Raw genomic sequence first — 12,800 nt, forward strand, 5'->3', positions numbered from 1 at the left:
CGATACCGGGAATTGAACTCAGCACCCAGGACCCTGCACTCACCAGGCAAGCACTTATTCTACTGAGCTATCTCTATGTCTTTTAAGTGATACTGTTGTAAGAAGCTGAATTAGATAGAAATATTATAGGCAGTCAGGGCCAGGCCCACAAGGAGACAAGATGGAAGACAAGGTGGCTTTGCAACTTAGAAGAGACAGACACTTCCATATTGGCCACACCAAGACAAAGAGAAGAAACACAGCTACATACTTCCCTAGGGATGGGCATCAGGGATTGATATTCTAGGTACCTCCTGAGACTTCTGCCTTCTGGCTCTTGTCCTACCCACTAGAACTATAGGAACTGTCAGCAGCCCTCTGCATAGACACTCCTTTCTTTTTTTTTTTTTTTTTAAATTTTTTTTTTTTTTTTTGGGGGGGCCAGCTCAGCCCACCAGGGGGCGGGGCTGGCTGGCATGTGGTGTGGGGGATTGAACTGCGGTCCCTGTGCTTTGCTAAGTTTGTTCTAAGTAGGTGCTTTAGACCACTGAGCCATCTCACCAGCCCCCAACACTCCTTTCTTGACTAGTTCAAATTTCCACTACAAAAGGAGAAGTCACTGTTTTCTTCTTTGCGGCAGACAGATACCAATCACCTTGAAAGAGCCCAAATGAGTCACTAGCCCAACCCCCAACAGGAAGAGACCTGTCCTGTATTCATGCCCGCTTGTTACGTGACTTGCTTCCCTGTTTGATACTGGATTTAATCAATTTTACCTGAGCAATGGTGCTTGTAATCTCTTTGGTTGACCATAGCTTTGTCCTACCTCATGCCTACCTAAGGGAGTTCCCAAACTCTGCACCACCTTAGACCCGCTTCACCACATGGTTTCACACTCTAAAAGTCCCTGGAAGAGAAGCTTCCTGGGGACAATCCACTCTGGGCCCCCCTCCTGTCCCTCTCAGACAGGAGCTTTCTTTCCTTCAATAAATATATTCTGCTCATAACCTCCATTTGTTCCTAAAGTTCATTCTTCGGTTTTAGAGAACACGAACTCATCCCAGGTACCTTTTAGGTCCGGAGATCATTTTTCTCCCTGTGTCATTTGGAGGTTCCCTGTATCAATACAATGCCTACCACAAATTTTAGCAAGTTAGGAGACAACTTTGTCCATGCTGTACTAAAATTAATCACATGTGACCAGCAGGGGGCGCTGGCATTTCCCCCTTAGGCCTGTCAAGAGCAGGGAGGTGCCGATAAATTTAATGCCAAATGCCAAAACCTCTAGGAAAACGGCCTGCTCTAGGACTCTTCGTACAGATTTATTACCTTATGTGATGCATTATGATGGCTTCTTGGGTCATTTTCAAAAATGGCTTGGGGTTTTTATTTTTTAAATTACTTTCCCCTTTCACACCCCTCCCCATATGGATCTATGAATTCTCTGACAGGACAAAAAAAATTAAAGCAGCAGGGGAGGGGTGGAGGGGAGACAACCTACACAGTTTTCTGAGGCCAGGTGAGCAGCCCCACGGGCATAGGGTCACAGCAGTTCAGAGCTGCTCGAGGCCTCAGAGCTGGGGGGTCCTTGGGGAATCTAGGCAGGCAACTTCCATTTGATCATGGCATTGGGCTCAGCGGCTTTGTCCGTCTAAGGAGCTGTGGGTTGCCTGTGTCTTTGGAGAGCACCTGCTGAACCTCTGTCATAAAGTGCTCTTCTCAGATGTGATGGCAAAATTAAGTGTCATGATAGCAAATTTTGTAATCAGAACTCGCAATCATACTTCTTAACACTCCTGGTGTTTCCCTGGTTCTCTAACATGATATCAAATAAGAGCAGGCTGATCACTGGTTTTATTTGTGTATATGTGTGTGTGTGTGTGTGTGTGTGTGTGTGTGAGAGAGAGAGAGAGAGAGAGAGAGAGAGAGAGAGCACTTTATTAACCAATAATTTGTATATCATACAATTTACTCTTTCAGGAGTATAATTGATGATTTTAGGATATTCAAAGTTATATAACCAACAACACAACCAAAACAAGGTAACTTTACAACTGGGAAGAGACAGACACTCCCATCTGGGCCACATTTCAAGACCAAGACAAAAGAGGAAACACAGCTCCATACTTCCCTAGGGATGGGCATCAGGGGTTGATATTCTAAATAGGTATCAATCACCTTGAAAGAGCCCAGATGAGTCACTAGCCCAACCCCCAACAAGAGGAGACCCTGTCCCATATTCATGCCCCCTTGCTATGTGACTCACTTCCTCATTTGATCCTGGATTTAATCAATTTTACCTGAGCAATGGTTCTTGTAATCTCATTGGTTGACCATAGTTTTGTCCCACCTCATGCCCAGCTAACTGAGTTCCCATGTCTTCTCCACCTCCTCAGACCTGCCTCACCACATGGTTTTCCTCTGTAAAAGTCCCTAGAAGAGATAGCTTCCCAGGGACAACCCACTCGGGCTACCTTCCTGTCCCTCTCTCGGACAGGAGCTTTCTTTCCTTCAATAAGTATATTCTGCTCATAACCTCTGTTTGTTCCTAAATTCATTCTTCAGTTTTAGAGAACATGAACTCGTCCAGGTCAGGTTGGGTGATCATTTTTCCGCTATGTCATTTGGAGGTTCCCAGTATCATTTGGAGGTCACCCAACCGAGATCAGTTTTTCTCCCTGAATCACAACTACATTCATAACAGCATCATTCACCGTAGCCAAAAGATGAGAGTGATCCAAGGATCCATCAGTGAATGGATGCACCGTGTCCCTCGCCCCAAAGTCAGAAAATTCAAACACAGTGCTACAGCATGGTTGCATCCTAAGTACATCATAATAAGAAAAATGAAGCAGTCACAAACAAAACTTGAGCTGGGCGCAGCTGTGTACACCTATAATCCCAGATATAGGGGAGGTTGAGATGGAAGGATCCAAGTTCGAGGCCAGCCTGGGCAACCTGGCAAGACTCTCTCGAAACACAATGAAGACATAGCCTGGCGGCACAGCACTTTTCCTGCGTGCACAGGCCCTTCTAGTTTAACCCCCAGGACTGCCAGAGTTGAGCTGTGCAATTTCACTTAGACAAGGTAACTTGAGAGCAACCAAATCTGTGGAGACAGAAAGCAAAGTGGTGGCCGCAGAGGCTGGGGAGAAGAGGAGCCGAGAGCTGTGCAAAGGGCTCAGAGAGGAAAGAGGTCTGGAATTCGGTTGCACAGCAATGCCAACGCACGTAACTGAAAAATGACAGCAAATTTCCTTAATGTGTTTTACAAAAAAAGAAGCCCTGTACCCTTCAGCTACTGCCTTCTTCCTTCCCATCCCTGGCACTAGGCAAGCACTAATCAATGGTCTGTCGCTGCGTGTTCATTTATTACAGCTACTTCACACAGAAGGAATCATACACCACGAGATCTTTAGTGACTGGCCTCTTTAGTGACTAGGCTTGGTTTCAAGGTTTGTCCATATCGCAGCAAGGACCAGTTTTTATTTAATTGCTAACCACTAACCCCGCGGGTGGCCGTGCCCACTTGATGTGTTCCTGCATTAGCTGCTATTCCTGTGGGGGAAGTGCGTACCTGGCCCTAGTCCCATTAGCTAACATAAGGCAAGTGGGACTCAGAAATATCTATGGGTGGAAGAGCCACAAAAAGGGAGAGTGAAGAGAGAAGAACAGCGAGCAATGAGACGAGACAGGCAAGCAACACCTGCATCTGCTAAAGAGGGACCTGTCGGTGACCACCGTGACGCTTGAAAACTCCAGCCTCCAGCCAGCAACCTGGCCAGCGTCACGCAGGCTGATGGCCAGCGCTGTTGCATGCTGCAGAACTCTGGAAGGGCTGGGATGGGAGTTCCTGTGTGGAGCTGCAAACGGTGCAATAAAGGAGCCAGGCAGACTGCCAGGCCCCAGGGCAGGCTACTCTATGTTTGAGGCCATTTCTTTCGCTTGGTAGGAGCAGTGAAGGGCATTTACAGAAGGGGAGACTCAAGAATGAGAGTAACTGTGATTCTGTGCTTTCAGCCTGTGACACTATCCCCCCAGGAGCCTGCCACTCTCAGTGCTGGAAGTGGGCACAGGTCAGTGTTTGTGCAGGGCCTACGCAGGACCAGAAATGCTCTGTTTGGATTCGTGTGTAAGCTCCCTTTTATGAAGTGCAGCAGATTGTGAGCACCAGTGCTTCGAGGGCACTTGGTCTTGCTCCCTGGTCTCCTTGTTCTATTGGGCACTCATGTGGTCTGAGTACACGTACCACATAAGTGGGCAACGCTGCCCTTCAGCCCCTCCATCCCAGGCCTTCAGGGAGCCGGCTGTCCCCTCTCACCAGCTCAGGGCTGCACTGGGCCAAGCCCACTAGCCACAGACGCTCAGAGGCGCTGCCACCATCATCCTTGGCAGTGGCTGACAGTGCAAGAGAAGGACATTCATCCGTCCCCTCTTCTGGCCCACTAGGCTGACCACACAGCCTTACTTTTACCTCATGCACACAATGCCTAACCACTCCTATCTTTTTCTGCCTAAAAATATTTTAAAATATATTTACATGAATTCCTTAAAAAAAATAAGCATGAGTTTAGATGTAGTTTAGATTCCTACTAAACTCTTGGAGTGTTCACAGGCACCACTAAACATATGAGCGTGTGTCTTCTAAAATTAGTAAAATGAAACATTTTCACTCCTTAAGAAAAGTATCATGCACCGGGGATGCTCCAGCCCAGCTCTTTTCTTTGTTCTCCAGTCTAGGCAGCCCACTGGGACATTTTAGGGAAAGGAAAAACAAAAACTTAACCTAATAAAAGAAGTGACCTTGATGTGTCCAAAGAAATGTAGCTGATAAATAAGAACCATGTGCCCAGGAGGAAATAGCTTGGCAGTAATATTTTAGGTTTCTTCACCGAAAACTTTAGGATGGGGAACCGGAGATGGGGGCCGGGGAGACGCAAGGAAGTGAGTGCAAAGTGGAGGAAAAGTGAAGGACGATGAGACCCAAGGACTAGATGCTTGGCCAAAGGGAGGAGACTAAGAGATGGGGGAGAGAAGGCGGGGGAGGAAGGGAACGGAAAAGAGTGAGTTAATGCTGTCCTGCACGTGTTGTTACCCTCCCGCGGAGGAGGGAACCATCGCGTGCTGCAAACATGCACTAGGGGAATTTTTTTAATTTTTTCATTTTAAAGTGGAAAGACAACAAGAACAAAGACAGCCAAAAAGCAACATAAACCAATACAAATGGTACAGAATCTCAAAGCAAGAATAGGAAATTAACAGTGGTCGTTATCCTACAGATTGGTATAGTCAAATCTGTAGCTGAGATTGCCAGATACAGGCATGCAAAACCGATCCAACAATTACATATTAACTCTTCCTTTCAATAAGCCTTAATTTTTTCTTCATCCTTTTTACTTTTTAATTTATTTTAAAGAGAGTATAATAATAACAGATAAGACATAAAGGACAGTATATATTTAAAAGAACAGGATAAATGTATTCAACCATGGCTGTTATGCTGCACATTGCTGTCCTCGATGTAGTTACTCAGATTACAGATACTAGCATGTAAAATTGGTCAAAGCAGAAATTTTAAACATTACCTGCTACCTTCAAAAACTGTTAGAAATTAGTAGTGCGGTCATCTCGGCTATCCCGTGTGTATACTTACATGATTTTCTCCCTTCCCTTTTTTTCCTATGTTTTCTCCTTTCCCTCATCTCAGTTGTTTATTCCTTAAATTCCATTTCTTTACCGTTTACTATATCTACTGTACTTTTCGGATTATATTTATTCTTTTAGGCTCTTACACTAGTGAGCATGAACACCTTTCCAGAAGAAGGGATTTTATGCAAGCCGGATCAGGTAACCTAGAAGCTTTCCATCAAAGGGAAAGACAAGCCCTGTGAGTCCCTGTGAGCATATTTTGGAGCACAGAGCGAGAGATGCCGGGTTATGCTTGCGACCGGAACCCTGGAGGCAACCAATCAGTGCATGTGGGCGGAGCTTAGCTGGGGCTGCGTTCTCACTGGTTGGAGCACACACCCTGCTGTGTTTGCACGAGGAAAAGCGCTGACCTGGGGCCACTTGGAGCTGGTTTGGAGGGCAGGAATTGTCTCTCCTGGCGCGGTCTCGGTATCCAGCAGGTGACACACACGCACACCTGTCCAGTGGTGCCCTGGACCACATAGAGTGGCTGACAAGGTGGCCTGTCCTGGCTCCAGGGAGATTTTACAACCATATCCTGAAGGAAGTAGTTTATTTCACTTTTTTTTTTTTTTTTTTTTTTTTTTTTCCTTAAACTGAGGTTTGGATTTCGGGAAACTTTTCAAAAGCTCCTTGCTCCGTTTTATACACTTTCCATCACTATTGAACGTTTGGAGTAAACCTTTTGGGTAAAACTGAGCATAAAACTTTTCCAAGATAACAAAAAATTATAAATAATTAAGACCATTCCAAGCCAATGTCTCAGGCCTTCTGAAATCTAAATTTTATCTGAGCATCTTAAACTGAGATTCGAAGGGGAAATACTTTTTTCTGAATGCTTTATGCGAAATGTTACCAGACTCGAAAAGTAGTTGTTTGTGTCTCTCCAGCTGTTTATGCTGTGGAAAGTTCAAGATGTTGCGATGATGAAAAGGTCCCGAAGCACAGGGTTGACTCTCATTTGTTCGCCTCATGCCAAACTGACTGGCTGACAAACGGCTGTCTCTACTGAACTGTGACATGCGTAGACTATCTTAAAGTCAGTTTAGTCGACTTTTCTGCCCTTAAATAGTTCAGTGTTGTAAACACAAGGCCCAGGATTCTTGCAGTGAGGGAACTTAAGGGCTTTATTAAGCAGCTGCAAGTAGAATGGTAGAACTTCTCAAAGAGGAACTGAAAGACGCAGCTTCAGCATGAACTGGTGCTATTAGAACTGGTTTCCATTGCATTTCGGCATGACACAATACACAGACAACCCTCCCATGCCCAGTACTAACGGCCTTGTGGTGGAGGAGATGCGTCCATGAGGTCACTCACGGCCAAGCGGGGTGGCCAGGTCGCTGGTCTGTGCTGTGGCTCTGCAGCATTTTCAGTGCTACACAGCAGAGCTGCAGAAGTCTTCTCGGCTGGCATCAACTGAGCACTCCTCTCCGCAGGTCGGACTCTGGAGCCCGGGGAGTCACTGCGTGGATGTGCTCCCTGTGACTATATATTAGAGGTGCTTCTTCTAACACATGGGTCCATGCCATGAATAGTGAAGTTTTTGCACCAGCAGCCCATATTTCCACATGACACATTCTATTCTGTTATGCTCATAGGCCTAAGTGAAGGGTTTTATTCCTCAGTGAGCAAAGGGAGTTAAAAAGCAACAAGCTCAATGCATTCTCTATAGCCCAGTTATTTCTTCTGCTCAGCTATTGCTATAGGTCAGATAAACAATCCTCCTGCCTGGGTTTCTCACAAGCTGCTGGGATGCATGCCCGAAAGGTGTTACTGGCCTGCCTGAAAGACCAACTGTGTGCCTACCTTTGACAGGTCCTCACAAGAACCCTTTTCCTAGCTTTTGGAGAAGCACCAGACAACCAAAGAGTGGCTACTTGGGTTTACTGGATCTGAATTCACTTTTCAGGACCAAGCAGGTGGAGCCCAAGGCCTTTCAAACTCCAGAAGCTTCTAACTCTGCACACCCCAAGCAGTGGGAATGCCACCCCTACATTACTAGCCACAGCTACACCAAACCAGCTCTGGCTACTTCATTGCTCCTTTAAATTTCTGTCTCTGTGAAGTAGAGGAAGCCACTGCAAGTAGCTGCACACCAAGGACTGGTGCCTTTGCTTCATATTCCTTGTGTTCTCCCCACAGACTTCATTTGATGTTACACAGGTAAGTACATGCAGTAAACACTTGAGATCACAGTTAGTACACCTAGGAGGGAAGGCATTGCTCACAGCTGAAGCACTGAGTTGCTTTGTTATATCAAGCAATGGCAAGTTGTGTAAATTTTGAAGACAGACTCTGTGATTTACTTATGTTTGTATCCCATTCTATCACAGAGCCTGACGCAGAAAAGCAAATCAGATCAAATTGTGATGAAATCAACAATCTCTTTTCTTTCAGTGCAAGCATCTGAGAGAGTATGTTGATTGGACATCAGTTTCTTCATCTCCCCCATGATACTATAACCTCCGTGGAGTGAGGGTGTCTCAGTTACTTTTCACTCACTGTTGGGACAACGTACCCAACACCCAAAATTAAGAAAGAAAACATTCATTTCCCTCAGAATTAGTGGAGGTTTCAGTCCATAGTCCACTGGCTCCAAGGCAGACTGGCACATGGCAGAGGGCAGCACTTCATGGCGGCAGAAATCAGCAAAGCAAAGGGAGGAGCAGCAGCTAAAGCTTCTAGCAAGCCTCTCTCCCTTGCTGCCATGCTGACTGTGATGACAGGAGCTCCTCTGAGGAAGTGATGCTCCTGCAAAGATCAAGCCCCTCCAAGGCTGTGATGCACAGACTCCTTGCTCTACCCCTTTACATACCCTTTTTGTGCTGAGTCACGGTATGGTGGGCCCTCCACACCCCAGGAAGGAGCTTCCATGCCCCAGGCCATGGATTCCCTGAGCCAATCCAGCCAAGCTTCCAACTCCTCCAGCTGACACAATGTATCAACCACCACAGTGCATTCACCATCATTGCACTAGTGCTTGGCACAGTGCCTGACTCACAGTGGAGACTATGGATCTATGATAATTCATAAATGAAGAACAGAAGATTATCAAAAGTGTGGCTCCAGGAATATGGAAACATGGGAAGGAAAGAGTGCCTCAAGGTAGAAGACTCTAAGGAGTGAATGCCTCTGAAAATCGTTTCTTAAGACAAGGTCTCGGTGGAGAAAGCAGGAGAACTCACTCGGAGCACAGTGCTCAAGTCACTTCCTGGGGTCTCTTTCTGACGTGGGCTTCATTGTGAAGAGAGATGCTGGCGCCCCATGGGAAGCTTGGAGTGTGCTGCTCCAATGACTGGACATGAGGCAAAACACGAGACTTCCTGTGTGTCTACTTAGACATGATGGCTGTGGTGAGTGGGAATGAAATGAAATAGTTCTATGCCTTGATTCAAAATGAAACAATTCTATGCCTTGATTCTTATTTTATTTTAAAGGAAAAAGAAACTATGGAAATGATGCAGAATTTTAAAATAAGAAGACAGGAAATTAACAGTGGTTATCATATTGCACATTATTATTATCTTCAAAGTGGTTGCTCAGAGTATCAGATATAGGATGTAACATTGATCAAACAATATCACTTTGCTTCTTCTTGCTGCTCTTTAACATTCCATCATTGTGATGGTGACCAAAAAAAGAAAAATTTTGGAAAGAAACATTTATATAGTTAGGCCTTAACTGTGAACCCAATATTTCTTATCTTTTAGATAAGAAAAACAAGGGAAACAAGCATGATCTAAAACAGATGGACTATTTGTGTAACAGTCACCCAGCATGGGTCATGTGGTTGACGCTACTGAGCAATTCAGTAGGATAGGGACAGTGATGCCCATCCAGCTCCCAGCCCAGGGGCAGGAGGAAGGCTGGCATCACTTGTCAGAGGTCCTGTCATGCAAGACATGAATTGTGATTTCTCCCTTCATGGCTTAAAGAAAATACTGAGGATGGACCTTTTCACCAACATGGTGCTGAGGTAAAGAAACCCCTGCCCCTCCCAAAGCTGAAGTCAAAGCAAAAGTTTTGGGGGCCAAGAAGGCCATGCTGAAAGGCATCTACAGCTGCAAAAAGAAGATATGACTGTCACCCTCCTTCTGCCATCCCAAGACACTGCAGCTCTGGAGGCAGCCCAAATACCTCAGAAGAACACCCCCAGGAGAAACAAGCTTGCCCGCTATGCCATCGTCAAGTTCCGCCTGAACACAGAGTCAGCCATAAAAAAGATCGAGGACAACAACGCACTCGTGTTCACTGTGGATGTCAAAGCCAATAAGCACCAAGTCAAACAAGCTGTGAAGAAGCTCTATGACATCGATGTTGCCAAGGTCAGTACCCTAATCAGGCCTGAGGGAGAGAAGAAGGCATATGTTCGGCTGGCTTCTGATTATGATGCATTGGATGTTGCCAACAAAATTGGGATCATCTAAACCAAGTCCAGCTGACTACTTTTACATACATACTCCCCCCCCAAAAAAAAAAATGCTGAGGATGAAGAATAGGTTTAAAGTGCAAGTAATTTTTCTTAAGAAATTAGGGGTTTTTGGTTTTTTTTTTTTTTTCTCAGAATGCCTTCAGGGCAGGTTTGGCTGGCTTGAGTTGTGGGGATCAAATCACAGCAACCTGAGCCTGACTGCTTTGTGGAAGCAGCCACTTAAAGAGCTGAGCTAAGGGGCAGGCCCCCTTTCCTAAGAAATTAGAAAGCAACACCTGTGGCAAAAGAGAATTTGACATGAAATTACATGTTTAAAAGGCAACAATTGCATAATTTTCCTCTTCCACTAAGGATAAGATCTTTAATTGTACTTGAAAAGATTTAAATTAGGCACAATTTATCTATCTGCAGTCTGAGTTACTTGTCCTGTTGCTGAGACACAACGCCCAGTCCCCACAAGTGAAAGCAGAAAAGGTTTCTCTCAGCTCACAGTTTGTAGTGAGCTGGCTCTAAGAATGGTGTGGTGGCAGAGGGGCACTACAGAGGAGGAACTGTTCACAGAGGACAGAAGGTAGTAAAGCAACAAGGGACAACCACAGAGCTTCCTAACCCTTATATCTTATCCAGGTTGCTCAGGACAGAGAGCACTCATACCCTTAAGCCTAGTGCCTTTGATCCTAGCACTACACCACATATCAGTCCAGGCAGCCACCTCAGAAAAAGCCCCACCTATGACTGCATGAGGCTTTTGGAGCCATCTAGACACAAGACGCTGTAACATCTGCATTCACTTAATGTTCTTTTACGGAGCTCTTTTTATGCTGTTGCTACTGCTGATATACTGTTAATAAAACTTCCAAAAAAAAAAAGGCAAGGGGCCTGGCCCTAGCTCAGGCCTTTAAGTGGCTGCTTCCACAAAGCTCTCAGCCTCAGGTTGCTGGAGTTCAAACCTCACACCTCTCCAGCTCTCCAAAAATGCCCTGAAGGCATTAGAGGAACAAAAAAAAAAAAAAAAAAAACTTCCACTTATTTACTGTTTGTATTTCACAACGTATCTATCTCTGAACTCTCCAAACAGCCCTAAGTATTCTCATCCCTAATTTTCAGAAGAGGAAAAACACTAGAGAGCTAGATAACTTGGCCAAAGTCATACAGGCAGTAGAGACTGGGAAGCTGGTTTAGAGCCCAAGTACACCTCAACAGATTGCCCTTAACTTATTAACATGTTGCTCACCTGCATTCATAATGCTGAGCTCCACATCAGTATAAGAAAGGGACTATTAAGGCTCCAGGCCCAGGAGTTCTAACTCTAATACCATTATATTCATTGCCCAAGATAAGGCAGGATGATAGGGAGGGGTAAGATGTTGTTAGCGCTTCTGAGCCAGGAGGAGTCCCTTACAAATGGGCTGAATTAGTGGTATAATTTGGGCTGAGACTTGTAAACAAGGAGATTTTGATTATGGAATAGCTGAGAAGACAAATTTAGCCAGAGAAAATGATAAATGTCATCTTAGGGGAGGAACAATGCAGGTGTATTCACAAATAGAGCACGAAGTTAACAGAGGGAAGAAGTATTGGAAAATAAAATTATAGTCTCCTACTCAGGAGGATAAGTTTTATTCTTTGAACAATGAGAACTCATTAAAGTGTCTGAGCAAGAAAACGATGGGAGGAAGACTGTCTTCTGCTAATTCCTGCAAACCTAGCCAAAGAGAAAGCCGAACTGGAGTGAGAGTGATCTGCAACAGTCTAAGCAGGAATAAATAAGGCTCTAAAGGTAACAGAGATGAGCAAGATGAAAGATGGAAAAACTAATAGATGGAAACCCGAGATTGTATTCTTTGGAGAATTGGTTTAATATTTCAACTGGACAATAAGAATTACAAACAATTTGCTTTTTGACTCTTTAAGATATGGATATGTCCTTGTTACTCAAAATATAGTCTGCAGGCTGGAGACATTGACATCAGCTGGGAGCCCATGAGAGGCTGAGCCCACCCTGGACACTGAGTCAGGTCTGCATGTAACAAGGTCCCCAGGTAACACCCGCGAACCTTGGGAAACACTGGTTTATTTTTCATTTTCAGAAACACTTTGAAAAAGCAGAGAATGAGCTTGTCTTCACCATGTGGCAGAAACATGACTCTAAGTTATGTTTAGAGTAGTAATGATTGGATTTAATCAATTGGTAGTAATGATTGGATTTAATATAACATAGAATTTGGTATAGACTTAGCATTAATTCTATAGTTGCTTTCTGTGTACCAGCAACATAAAATTTTGTGTTAGAACCTGAATACAATTGGTGACAGGGGAACAGACACAACGCCTGTGCAACCTATCCCAAGGGCTCCTCAGACAGGGCTGAGGGTCTGAACAGAGCATTCTGGAGTAAACAGGCTCCCAGATGTAGGTTGTAGCTGAACGTAGTGCTGCATGCTCAGGGAACTTGTGACATTCACACTCCTGCTCATTGTTCCAACAATGACATCAGTCAAACAAGCACCAGAATCAAGGCTGTGGTGAAAATTTGGAAATGTGGAGCCCCTGGAGAGTTTAACTGGGCTGGCAGCTGAACAGCCAAGAGAATGATAGAAAAGGGAAGCCCATAGAAGCCAGGGTTTTGAGGAAGCAGGAGCTGCATGGATGTGATTCTCCTCCTTTAGCTTGGTGGAATTTGCCTATCTTTATATAACTT

At 44.9% G+C, this 12,800-nt stretch overlaps 1 pseudogene; it reads left to right on the forward strand.

Moving 5' to 3' along the window:
- The window catches only part of LOC105742716, a 94,857-nt pseudogene that overhangs the window by 22,249 nt on the left and 59,808 nt on the right, over positions 1-12,800 (forward strand).

Source organism: Octodon degus, unplaced genomic scaffold, assembly GCF_000260255.1.
Source record: "Octodon degus isolate 3935 unplaced genomic scaffold, OctDeg1.0 scaffold00068, whole genome shotgun sequence".
Lineage (NCBI taxonomy): Eukaryota > Metazoa > Chordata > Mammalia > Rodentia > Octodontidae > Octodon > Octodon degus.